Source organism: Trichomycterus rosablanca, chromosome 21 (assembly GCF_030014385.1).
Source record: "Trichomycterus rosablanca isolate fTriRos1 chromosome 21, fTriRos1.hap1, whole genome shotgun sequence".
Lineage (NCBI taxonomy): Eukaryota > Metazoa > Chordata > Actinopteri > Siluriformes > Trichomycteridae > Trichomycterus > Trichomycterus rosablanca.
Genome location: NC_086008.1, coordinates 5,688,799 through 5,702,394, shown reverse-complemented (window position 1 = coordinate 5,702,394; position 13,596 = coordinate 5,688,799). Strand labels below are relative to the sequence as shown.

Here is a 13,596-nt window from a genome sequence, read left to right as displayed (position 1 = left end):
GAGTAACATATTAAACTGATTGTTGATTGGACAAATATATTTATTTTTTATAAAAACATGATTTATTTCACTGGAACTGATACCCTCGTCTGCGAGAAACGCTATTGTCTTTGTTCACAAAAAAATTCTGCTAATCCAGAATACATGTTTGTTTTATGTTCCTCTCTAACCTAGTGGTGTGAGTTCCATAATTTGATCAAAAATGCAATATAATTTTTTTCCCTTCAACGAGTGCCAGTTTAAACTCCCATGTCGATGGAGCGTATCATCACTGAGCATGACTTATTGAGCCTGTTTTGATCACGTTTGATTTCCCTCATCAGACCCCAAGCATCCCCAATTCTTCCCATGGGGAAAAAGCCCACTATCCTTGCTGGAGTCTTTGTAGACACCTCCTTTTCCCTCCACACAACCCCCATCCAGGCAATGAAAATCTCCAAGGTCAGATTTCCCCCTCAAAGAGTGTCGTCGTCCCCAGAGCTGGTGCAAGATATCTTTGAAAAGCATCGCTGCTCTTTGAATCATGTTAGGCTTGGACTGGAGAATGTGGGGCATCTTTAATCAAATGTTTATTGAAGCACGGCTCCTGATTATTTGAAAAGCAGGGCACAGCGTGGGCTGGTGATTAAGGCCATTGTGATTTCGGGGATCTGTTCTACCTGTAGCACTGTTGTGCCAGCTTTCTGTCAAAAATATTTTGCATATCTAATGACAAATTTTATACAATTTAAGTGCATTTAAATGTTGCCCTACAAAAATACACAAATGTTAGTTAAGTGGCCCTTGTTTTGGCTTATAAAGGCCTGGTTTAACAGTGTTTTGGATCCAAAATGATGTGCACAAACGTTTTCCTTATTTCAGTAGGATTTGCTGTAGTACACTATCTTCTAATGGTAACTCATGGTGTTATGGAAAATTTGTTGGAGAAAAAAATGGTGTAAAGTGCATTTTTTTGTTTTAGTTTTACAAATGAATTTGCAGCTGCAACCAATCTTGTTCGTTTATACATTTATAAAATAAATTGCAATAAACTGGCTGTGATTTAAGATAGGGTTATCCAACCTGACTGCAAATGAGTTACTTTAAATGTACTGACACACGTCAGTGATGCAGGTTGTGAGCTTGAATTATAGTAAGTAGACTTTACAGATGTAGTAGACAATAAATATGTAGTGAAAATACTGACGTATCACCTCAATGTTTTGGCTGCTGAATAATCTGTAGAGGTGGTAAATTAAGAAACTGGATGGTAAAGGAACTGGACTAGTAATCAGAAAGTTGCTGGTTTGGCAGCGTGATAATCCGCTAGCACACCAGCGCCGAGATTCTGAACTCCTGGGTTCGAATCTCGGCTCTGCTACCTTTGCTTTCAGCCTGCTGAGTGGGAAAAGACAGAACTAAATGGTCTGGGATGGGGTTATCAACACTGTTCAAGGACCTTGATTGTCCAGGGCGGCTGTACAGAAAGTGGAGTAGCGCAGAGTCCGGGGCGAGTTCTGAATGGGAAGCCGACCTCACGCACAAATCCACTAAAGTATGGTAGAATAAGAAGGGATTGGTGGACTGCGCACACTTTGGAAGGAGTGTGTGTCAGTCTAATATACACCCTCCTTGGATGCCATCAGGATCCCCAGCAGTGGCTTGGCTACATAAAAAGATAACCAGAAAAAGAAGCTTTCTAAGTTGCCACTGTTGGGTCCTTGAGCTTGAGCCTGAGCCTGAATTGCTTGACTGAATTTAATTCAGTCATTATTGTAAGTTGCTTTGGTTAAAAGTGTCTGCTAAACGCTGCAAACGTAATTGTGTGCTGGAGGTGAGGAAAGCTTGGAACTATGTAGAGTGCTGAGCCTTCAGGTCTGGAGTGGCAACTTCTATTGTTATTGAATTTCAAATAGCAGGTTTCCTTTTATTCTGATAAGGAAATGTACAGATCATTGTCTATGGTAATGTTTAGGATGTTGAAGATGCTCGCTTGGTGGAAACTGCTTCATTTTAGCAGTGCAGGATTACTGTAGTTGAAAGAGGATCGCTCTTTTGAATAAACCCATCCAGCATGACTATAATGAGTTTTTGGGTGTCTTCTTCCTTGTCACACTGTTGGAAGTGGGATTATGAGTTGATTATGCTGATCATTGTACAAATCCTGTCAGCGGTGGTGCTATTGAAGGAATCATCTGCATTATCAAACAAGAAACGAGCTCGTTTTCTTTTTTAGCTGCTGTTTATTCTAATCCTGAAATGTATGTTAATATGCAGCATTGGGTTTCTTACTCCCACCATTTGCTGCTCCAATTCGTAGCGTAGTACACACACACACACACACACACACACACATTGACACACACATTGACACACACATTGACAGACACAGTGTTTCTCACATACCCACTCTCATTATACCCTCTCTCACGCACACACTCCAGATCACTCTCACATAATCTCTCATTCAGCCAAAGACTCTCACTCGCTCTCTCTCTCACACACACACACACACACACACACACACACAAGCACACCCACACTCGCTCGCTCTCTCTCTATCTCTCTCGCCCTCTCTTTCTCTCCCAGCCTTGAGGCATCCTGTTTCGGTCCTTCAGCTTCCAGTCGGAGTAAGAGAGTGAAAGAGAGAGGGAGGGCGAGCGAGCAGAAGGAGGAGGGGGGTATATAAGAATGGTAGGTGGGAGTGGGGTCTGACTGCAAAGTGTCTACTGTTTAAGAGAAAGGGACTTTACCCTGCCTCTCTCTCTTTTGCCAGCTCCCTCTGCACGGCTGCAGCGCTCCCGGCTCCCAGCATCCGTGGATGGATCAGTACTGCTGAGAGAGAGTCATGGCACGATTGGCATCTATTTAGGAAAAACACATCCCATAAAAACTTGCACAGAGAAGCACTTTTCAGAGAAAAGTTTCAAGCCTTGAATGCTGAGTGTCACGTTGTGTTTCTGAGAGAGAAGAACATCTTTACTCTTCAGCAAGGTAAGTGCAGAGATACTTGATGATGTTGGTCCACGTGTGAAAGTTGCTTGATGAGTTAATGTTTCTGTTTAATAGGGATTCTTTAATCTGATACAGAATATCAGAACATGGGTCAATAATGACACATTGGTTACATTTTTTAACAGATGTGACAGTTTTTTTAATGATCAATTTACATATTTTACTTCATAAATGTGTGTTATGAACACTGTGGTAATTGCTTCTGACAAACTGTAAACTATATTCCTCTAAGCATTTTGTTAATGTCTGATGAGTATTGAGCAAACTGGCAATCTGTTTAACAGGGATGCATCTCCCTATACTGAGTGCTGGTATCTGGGCCAGTTCCCACATTACAATAATGAACTACATTTGATCATTTTTTGCTGGTCGTCTTTTTTGTCTTTTAAAAAATGTAGCTTTATTGTATATTACTTATAAATTTAAACCTAAACTTTAATTTTCCCTTTGGTAACTGTCTGACAAAGTAATGTGAGTGATTAAATATGACTTGATGATGGTTGTTACTGTAAATTGGGTTGAGTGAGTGATTTGAAAGTGTTGATTCCTGTTTAATACTGATAAACCAGACTGCTACAAAATATTGGTGTCTGTGCCAGAACTGGAAATCAATGCAGCAGCTTAGCTACACTAAATTTGCATAAAAAGAAAATCAAAGCCCCAACACCTCTAAGTTGGCACTGTTGGGTCCTTGAGCAAGGCCCTTAACACTCCATTGCTTAATTGAATTGTATTCAGTCATTATTGTTGCTGACTTGTAAGTTGCTGACTTGATGATGGTTGTTACTGTAAATTAAGGTGTTTGAATTGAAAGTGTTGATTCTTGTTTAATACTGATAAACCAAACCGCTACACAATATTGGTGTCTGTGCGAGAACTGGAAATCCAGCAATATTCTTTCAGAATGGGTCACTGCAGGATCCTGTTCAACCAGTAAACACTATGTGCAAGGCTGGAATACCCTAGACAAGGAGCCAGTCCATTGCAGGGCTTTGACCATCTCTCTCCTCTCAGACATATACAGTCATGTCTGTGTAGACACCTGGTCGGCTGAAAGCACAGCTGAAATTTGCACCTGGAGCTCAGATGGCAGACTAGAGTTATAAACCGCTGTGCCACCCAAGTGCCAGAAGTATTATAAATGAATGAAAATACTCTGACAGAATTATGAATGAATCCAACTGTCATATTTTATGCCCTAAACAAAGGTGAATGTGATTTTTGTGCAGTTGTGTACTGATTCTGTGTGAACAAATCACAGTCATATCATACTCATCTTATTTTGCATTTTAATGAGGCTGAATGTGTATTAGGCTAATGAGATGCATGAATCATATACTTAGTACCAGTATCTGTGCCAATTATGTTTTCACATTATGTTGACAGATGTTGAAAGTATACTGTGTTTTAAACACCCATTGTACAAATAGATAGAAATAATTCCATAGCTAATTGGTAATCATTTCTACAAGGTGAAAAGACATTGAAAATGAACAAATGCTTTGATTCCTGATTAACAAAGATGCACCAGTCACACAAAGAATACACTGATCAGCCATAACATTAAAACCACCTCCTTGTTTCTACACTCACTGTCCATTTTATAAGCTCCACTTACCATATAGAAGCACTTTGTAGTTCTACAATTACTGACTGTAGTCCATCTGTTTCTCTGCATGCTTTGTTAGCCCCATTTCATGCTGTTCTTCAATGGTCAGGACCCCCAAAGGACCACGGCAGAGCAGGTATTATTTAGGAGGTGGATCATTCTCAGCACTGCAGTGACACTGACATGGTGGTGGTGTGTTAGTGTGTGTTGTTCTGGTATGAGTGGATCAGACACAGTAGTGCTGATGGAGTTTTTAAACACCGTGTCCACTCACTGTCCACTATATTAGACACTCCTACCTAGTTGGTCCACCTTGTAGATGTAAAGTCAGAGACGATCGCTCATCTATTGCTGCTGTTTGAGTCGGTCATCTTCTAGACCGTCATCAGTGGTCACAGGATGCTGCCCACGGGGCGCTGTTGGCTGGATATTTTTGGTTGGTGGACTATTCTCAGTCCAGCAGGGACAGTGAGGTGTTTAAAAACTCCATCAGCGCTGCTGTGTCTTATCCACTCATACCAGCACAACACACACTAACACACCACCACCATGTCAGTGTCACTGCAGTGCTGAGAATGATCCATCACCTAAATAATACCTGCTCTGTAGTGGTCCTGTGAGAGTCCTGATCATTGAAGAACAGCATGAAAGGGGGCTAACAAAGCATGCAGAGACACAGATGGACTACAGTCAGTAATTGTAGAACTACAAAGTGCTTTTATATGGTAAGTGAAGCCTGGAATTAACTGGACAATGTGTGTAGAAAAAAGGAGGTGGTTTTATTGTTATGGCTGATCGGTGTATGTTTTTTGCGGAAACGCTGAATCTATATAGAATCAGATTTCACACTAAATATCTAACTAAATATCTTTGACTAACTTTTAGATAATGATGGATCTGATGGATCAACACTGGGATGAATGCTAGTCTTAAGTGCTGAATCTATATCAAATTGGTCTTGACATAGTTTCCAGTCCAATTCACTGCTAGTTTTATGTTATGATTTATTAATTGACACAATTGTTTGTTAATTGCATGTTAATACAGAACTCACATTGTCAGTTGGGCTGAGCATGTAACTGTTAGTTCAGGTTGAACTGTACATCTCGTTTTGCTTTTCTTTGTTTCTTAATGGGCTGAGTAAACTGCCAATCTGTTAATAAGGATTTACTGATATGATACTAATGATCGGTATTGGGGTCGTTAGTGGCCTGTAATTATTGGTTCATATTCAGCTGCATGTGCCATTCCAATAATCGGACATAATAAATACATTCATTTAGACAATTGATTATTCCATAAGAACACAGGATACACATTGTAAACCACATTTGAAATGCTGATGTACTGACTTCTTTACTGCATGGTACCATGTATTGTGTGTTAATTCTCCTGTAGGCTTTTATCAGTTGACACTTTCCAATCACAGGACACTTTTGGCTTCATATTTTTGGTTTCTCCTTCCAGCATTGACACTGAGGTGTTTAAAAATCCAAACAACACTGCTGCACCTGCTATACTTGAACAAGTACAACACACATCACCACGTCTTAACCACATCATTATAAGTCAATGCATTGCTGAGAATGTTCCACCACACATCTAGTCCGGGTCTCTTTTGATAGGTGATTAGGGTACAGGGTCAGTAATTGTATACCCACATATTTTATCTGTATGGTAGGTGTTGCCTTTGCAATAATCACTGAATGTACATATCAGATAGGTGTACCTAATAAAGTGCTCAATAAGTGTATTCTATGAATTCAGAAAGTATTTAGACCACTTAAGTTTTTTGCACACTTAATGTTATGGATTTGCAGTCAACATTTACTCATAACACACTGTTAATCTAACCCAGTTTATCTCATTTTTTATGGCACAACCTCAAAGTCTCCATCAGAATAGGTGGCAAGAGCCTGTAAACTGCAATCTTAATGTCTGTCTACAGATGTTTGTTAAGGTTTAAGTCTGGGCTTTAGCTGGACCATTCAGAAACATTCACATTTGCCCTGAAGCTTCTCTAGTGTTGTTTTGCTCTCATGCTTTGGGTCAGTGTTGCATGGAAAGGTTAACCGCCACACAGGTTTGAGTTTGTGTGCTTGTGTAATATTTTTATATTTGGCTGCATTTATCTATCCCCTAATTCTCACCATTCTCCCTGTCCCTGACACTAAGGAAAACCCCCACAGCATCATGCTGCCAACACCATGTTTCACTTTAGGGATGAACAGTGTTGGTTCATTTGAATTTTTCATGATTAGTTTTGTTAGCTGATGTGAGGTGTGATGTCTCTCTGAACAATGTTGGTTTGATTAGCTGAAGACTTCTTGTAAAGACCTTAAATAAATGATTGATTATGCACTTGGCATTGCTCTGGTAGATGTGGAAAGTATTTTAATTATTTGTGAGGGATCAGAGATGATGCTTTTTGTTGGCTTTCAGCAAGTAACACCTAACCTTCATCTTAATTAATGTTTTATTATGTTTTGCTAAAGGCTGTCCATAAAGCTTTATGAGGAAAGTTGGGTGTCTTTTCCTGTTAACAATTGCCACAGTTAATTGCTAGGAGCCGAGAGAAATGGAGCTCAGGATGCGCTCTGTTGGTCTCTGGTTAGCCAGCGTGTGTTACCTGCCAAAGTATCTGTATCTGGCTTTGCTGTGCTGTTGTCCATGCCAGGAAAGTGTCAGCTGGTTAATGTTAGCGCTGTTATTTAGTCTCTGTTCAAGCTCCTGGTAAACAGTGCCATAAGATTCCATCTCTTTGCACATCCTTTCACGGGCAATAAGACGAAACAACTGCCCTGCCTGCTGAGAGAATCATGATTGTTGGTATTTATATGAGAGTTGGTGTGCAAGAAAGAAAGAATTAAACTTTTAAAAAGGAATTTCCAAAACAAACACAACCTTGTTTTGACAACCTAAGATGTAAACTCACCTTCTACCCAACGTACACCGTATGGACTGAAGTATTGGGACAGGGCGGCACGGTGGCTAAGTGGTTAGCACTGTCGCCTCACAGCAAGAAGATCCTGGGTTCGATCCCCAGGTGGGGCAGTCCGGGTCCTTTCTGTGTGGAGTTTGCATGTTCTCCCCGTGTCCCTGTGGGTTTCCTCCAGGTGCTCCGGTTTCCTCCCACAGTCCAAAGATATGCAAGTGAGGTGAACTGGAGATACAAAATTGTCCATGACTGTGTTCAATATAACCTTGTGAACTGATCAACCTTGTGTAATGAGTAACTACCATTTCTGTCATGAATGTAACTAAAAGTGTAAAACATGACGTTAAAATCTTAATAAACAAACAAAAACAAAGTATTGGGAAATGTCTTCTAATTATTGACTGCTAACAGGTGTAATAAAAAAAAATAAAAATAAAAATAAAAACACTTTAGTTCTAACTGGTTTTAGCAGATTTGTGTTCTTCGACTGTTGTTTACCTAAACTTGAGAAATGAAATGTTCACTTTGGAAGCACTTCTGTAAGTCGCTCTGGATAAGAGCGTCTGCTAAATGCTGAAAATGTAAATGTAAATGTAATAAATCCATTATATGAAGGAAATTACATGCTTCACTTTGGCAGCAACCGTTGAGGAAATGTCCTTTCCCATTCCAGCATAACTGGTCTATAAAGTCATGAATAAAAGCTTGGTTTAAAGAAACTCCAGTGGCCTGCACAGAGCCCTGACCTCAACCCAACTGGAACATTAATTAAGGCTTTATTGACCAACATCAGCGCCCAGCTCTTTTCACTGAATCGGCACAAATTCCTACATATAAACCTCATAGTCTTGTGAAAAGCTTTCTTCTCAGAAGAAGGGTTGTTGTTTGAACTTAAGATCTTATAGAGGTCACTCTATTTTAATATCATTTGTTTTTTAAATGGGATGTCCAACAAGCTCATGGTCAGGTGGTCATATAGTGTATCTTTACATTTCATGGATATACCTTCTGAATGGATACCCACATTTAGGCTTTGCTTTGGATTTTTTTTTCCTAAGCCACCTAAATATACCTTAATCTACTGATGTAATAATAAATATACCCAAATATATCAGTGGGTTTTTTAATGTTGTGCTGCCTATAAACTAGGTACTGTTTACTTGACAGTTTCTAGATTAGACAGTTGTTTGGTGCTTTTTAAACTTTAGTAGAAAATGGTGTGGTTCACTTGGCAATGAATACAATTTCCAAATATTGACTCTACCATCCTATTTAAAACTGTTTAAGGGAGCAGCTCTGTTCTAAAATTTGTTCGTAAGTTTGACTTGTTTTCTTCTGTCGTTACTGCAATTTACGTCCACTAATTGAATGTTTGGCAATGGATTATGGCTACCAACCACCCAGCGGCACTGCCCAGGCACAGCGTGTAAGTGCTTGATGATGGGGGGTGACGTGTAAACTGGCAGTGGATGAAGACGAGTGGGAAAGCAGGCTTTGTTTCAACAGCTGTTCACTTTAGCCATTTCTGCCTTCATTCACTCGAAGCAGCTTATTATGCCAGTTACAGTCACTCATCATTTCAGCATTTTCATATCATTAAATCTGCCAAGAAGCGCCGGGTACGTGGAAATAAAAACAGAAAAAACATTTTATTTCCTTCATCCTGCTGCAGCTGATGCAAGCTGTCTTTCTCTGATTCGGTCTTGCTTTTTATTATGCACAAATACATTCATTCATTCATTTGAGGAAAAGCCTCTATACAGGTACATTTTAGTTCCTAGTTAGAAATGCTGTAAATGTATTCTGCTGTAAAGGTCCGAGCGTGGCCTGTGTGCCCTTTAAAAGTAACGATACACTACACATTTAAGGATCCCACCCATAAAGGTACAGTTTAGTACTTAATGTGACCTAATGGACATAAAACTCCTTAGGTACACTGTAGTGCCCCGAGGTAGCAGTAATGCGATACTGCAATAACAAAAGTACATCTATGTAAGGTCCATTTATGTCCAGCACATTTTATTGGTACAACCCCGCACCTATTTTCTCAGTGTTGTGGGAATTTTGATTGATGGACAGAAAAACATTTCTGCCCCCCAAGGCAAAACAATTATGGCCCCTTAACAAGTTTTAATGTCACAGGTAAACTACAGTCTTAAAGTGGCCACCCCAAGCACTCATACCCGGATAGTATTTACTTTCTTTTTTACTTTTTTTAAATGTTTTTATTTTTTAAATTTTTACCCCTTTTTAGCGCATCCAATTGTTCAATTAGCATCGTGCTTCCTCTCTGTCTATGCCGAACCCTGCCCTGACGGAGGTGATTGAAGCTAACCCGTATCCCCTCCGAAACACGAGCAGCAGCCAGATGCATCTTTGCCACCCACACATTGACGAGTTTGGCGCCACCTAGCGTTGCATGCGGAAAGACACACCCTAAGGGCACCCTCTCCCATCCCTGTGTAAGCGCCTCCAATCAGCCGGCAGAGAACGCAATCGCATTCTGACAGAGAGAGACCCACATCCGGTTCTTTGTCCCACCCCCCACATGAGCAACCGGCCAATCGTTGCTCATATAGCCACTCAGCTTCGAACCGGTAAAGCAAGGCTGGATTCGATACCACGCTCCCAGAATCCAGCCCTGGTTGCAGCGCGTTTCTTTTTACCGCTGCGCCACCTGAGCGGCACCTTTTTTACTTTGTTAAAGCTCTATTTATACTTTCCTCCCCTTTTTCTCCCAATCTAGTCATACCCAATTTCTCACTTATATCTTTCCTCCAATGCTGCCGACCCCTACCGTACGCTGGCCTGTACTTGACACTCCTCTGACATGTGTGCAGTTGTCAGTCAGTTCTTTTTACCTGCCAGAGACGGGTTCACACAGAGAGCAGTATCGTGTACAGTCACACACTGCTCTCCATTATTCAGTAAACACCTCAGTGTATAAGTATTACCTGAACCTGAGGAAGCTCTTCTAAGTTATAAATGTACCCTTAAGTACCCTCAGGAATGCAAAATTGTGGTCTAAGGTCCAACAACAATGGCTAACAGGGGTACTAATAATTATCTAATTACATTTACATTTCCGACATTCCAAAGCGACTTACAGAACTGTGACAGTATTCTGTCTAAGCAATTGAGGATCAAGGGCCTTGCTCAGTGGCAACCTGGCAGTGTTGGGGCTTGAACCAGCTACCTTTCAATCACTAGTCCGGGACTTTAACCACTAGGCTACAATTGCCCTCAATTATATGAAGGAAATTATAACTTTGCATTATCACTTCAAACTTTGCTGCAACACTTTAGGGAAGGGCTGTGCACAAAGCAAGCTCTATGAAGACATGAAGAAAAGCTCGGTTTAAAGAAACACCAGTGGTCTGCACAGAGCCCTGACCTCAGCCCAATCGAACAGCTTTCTTGAGACTTTCTTGACCAGCATCAGTGTACCAAGAAAAGCTCATTTGACTGAATGGGCACAAATTCTCACAGACACAGTTTTGAAGGTCTTGTGAGAAATCTTCTCAGATGAGATGTGATTGTTATAGCTGAAAATATCACATGAAGGTCACTCTAATAGCATTTGGTTTTAAAATGTGATGTCCAACAAGCTCATAATCAGGTGTCCAATTACATTTGACCATATGGTCTATGGTAAAAAAAAAAGGTGTAAATATGTAATTTTTGTAATTTAAAGGTTTCCCAATAATGTGGAACTTGGGTGGTTATAAATGTCCAATTATAAACATTAAATGATGTATAAAGGAAATATATAAGATGTCTTTAAGAGTATCAGTTGTGCTATATACAGTGTATCACAAAAGTGAGTACACCCCTCACATTTCTGCAGATATTTAAGTATATCTTTTCATGGGACAACACTGACAAAATGACACTTTGACACAATGAAAAGTAGTCTGTGTGCAGCTTATATAACAGTGTAAATTTATTCTTCCCTCAAAATAACTCAATATACAGCCATTAATGTCTAAACCACTGGCAACAAAAGTGAGTACACCCCTTAGTGAAAGTTCCTGAAGTGTCAATATTTTGTGTGGCCACCATTATTTCCCAGAACTGCCTTAACTCTCCTGGGCATGGAGTTTACCAGAGCTTCACAGGTTGCCACTGGAATGCTTTTCCACTCCTCCATGACGACATCACGGAGCTGGCGGATATTCGAGACTTTGCGCTCCTCCACCTTCCGCTTGAGGATGCCCCAAAGATGTTCTATTGGGTTTAGGTCTGGAGACATGCTTGGCCAGTCCATCACCTTTACCCTCAGCCTCTTCAATAAAGCAGTGGTCGTCTTAGAGGTGTGTTTGGGGTCATTATCATGCTGGAACACTGCCCTGCGACCCAGTTTCCGGAGGGAGGGGATCATGCTCTGCTCAGTATTTCACAGTACATATTGGAGTTCATGTGTCCTTCAATGAAATGTAACTCCCCAACACCTGCTGCACTCATGCAGCCCCAGACCATGGCATTCCCACCACCATGCTTGACTGTAGGCATGACACACTTATCTTTGTACTCCTCACCTGATTGCCGCCACACATGCTTGAGACCATCTGAACCAAACAAATTAATCTTGGTCTCATCAGACCATAGGACATGGTTCCAGTAATCCATGTCCTTTGTTGACATGTCTTCAGCAAACTGTTTGCGGGCTTTCTTGTGTAGAGACTTCAGAAGAGGCTTCCTTCTGGGGTGACAGCCATGCAGACCAATTTAATGTAGTGTGCGGCGTATGGTCTGAGCACTGACAGGCTGACCCCCCACCTTTTCAATCTCTGCAGCAATGCTGACAGCACTCCTGCGCCTATCTTTCAAAGACAGCAGTTGGATGTGATGCTGAGCACGTGCACTCAGCTTCTTTGGACGACCAACGCGAGGTCTGTTCTGAGTGGACCCTGCTCTTTTAAAACGCTGGATGATCTTGGCCACTGTGCTGCAGCTCAGTTTCAGGGTGTTGGCAATCTTCTTGTAGCCTTGGCCATCTTCATGTAGCGCAACAATTCGTCTTTTAAGATCCTCAGAGAGTTCTTTGCCATGAGGTGCCATGTTGGAACTTTCAGTGACCAGTATGAGAGAGTGTGAGCGCTGTACTACTAAATTGAACACACCTGCTTCCTATGCACACCTGAGACCTAGTAACACTAACAAATCACATGACATTTTGGAGGGAAAATGACAAGCAGTGCTCAATTTGGACATTTAGGGGTGTAGTCTCTTAGGGGTGTACTCACTTTTGTTGCCGGTGGTTTAGACATTAATGGCTGTATATTGAGTTATTTTGAGGGAAGAATAAATTTACACTGTTATATAAGCTGCACACAGACTACTTTTCATTGTGTCAAAGTGTCATTTTGTCAGTGTTGTCCCATGAAAAGATATACTTAAATATCTGCAGAAATGTGAGGGGTGTACTCACTTTTGTGATACACTGTATATGGTGAATCAACCCTATCATCACTAGCATCAACTATACTTCTTTTATCCCTGCTTCATTGTAGTATAACTGCTCTCTATAAGTGTTGTACTATTATCTAATGTCACATGACAGCTAGGAAGCAGGTCATTATTACCTTCTATTAAAAGTCGCCTCTTTTCCTTCTAAAATTGGCCACAGGGGAGTTTAAAATAATCATTTGAATCAGTGAACAAAGATTTCCCCGAATCCCTCTGATGTGTAAAGCTCCAGATGGTTTTAATGTCTGTCTCATGCTAATGTCAGATGTCTGGGAACAACCACCTCATTCAGACTTCTTTCAGATGGGATCCCAGAGACTCAGCGCCAGTGATCCCTTTAACAGGAATTCACCCCATACAGGACAGAGACTCACAGTTTAGTCTGGAAATGTTCTAAAGATGAGGCATCACGTACAAGCACTGTCATGCTAAGTTCAAGGACCTGAATGGACAGATTTTGTGTGCTGTGACGTGATCTCCACTGAAAAGACAAACCAGATGTCCTCACCTCATGGCCAACATTCCTGCTGCCGGAAAAACTGGTCTTTTCCCGTCAGGATGGAGACAGTAAAGCTAATTTTGGATA

At 40.9% G+C, this 13,596-nt stretch overlaps 1 protein-coding gene across 3 annotated transcripts in view; it reads left to right on the top strand.

Moving 5' to 3' along the window:
- Positions 1–2,696: 2,696 nt before the first annotated feature.
- Positions 2,697–13,596, top strand: part of tncb (tenascin Cb) — a 68,494-nt gene continuing 57,594 nt past the window's right edge. For all 3 annotated transcript variants that reach the window (XM_063017408.1, XM_063017407.1, XM_063017406.1), the window contains exon 1: positions 2,697–2,973. The gene's annotated coding sequence lies outside the window, so the exon portion shown is untranslated. The remainder of the gene's footprint in view (positions 2,974–13,596) is intronic.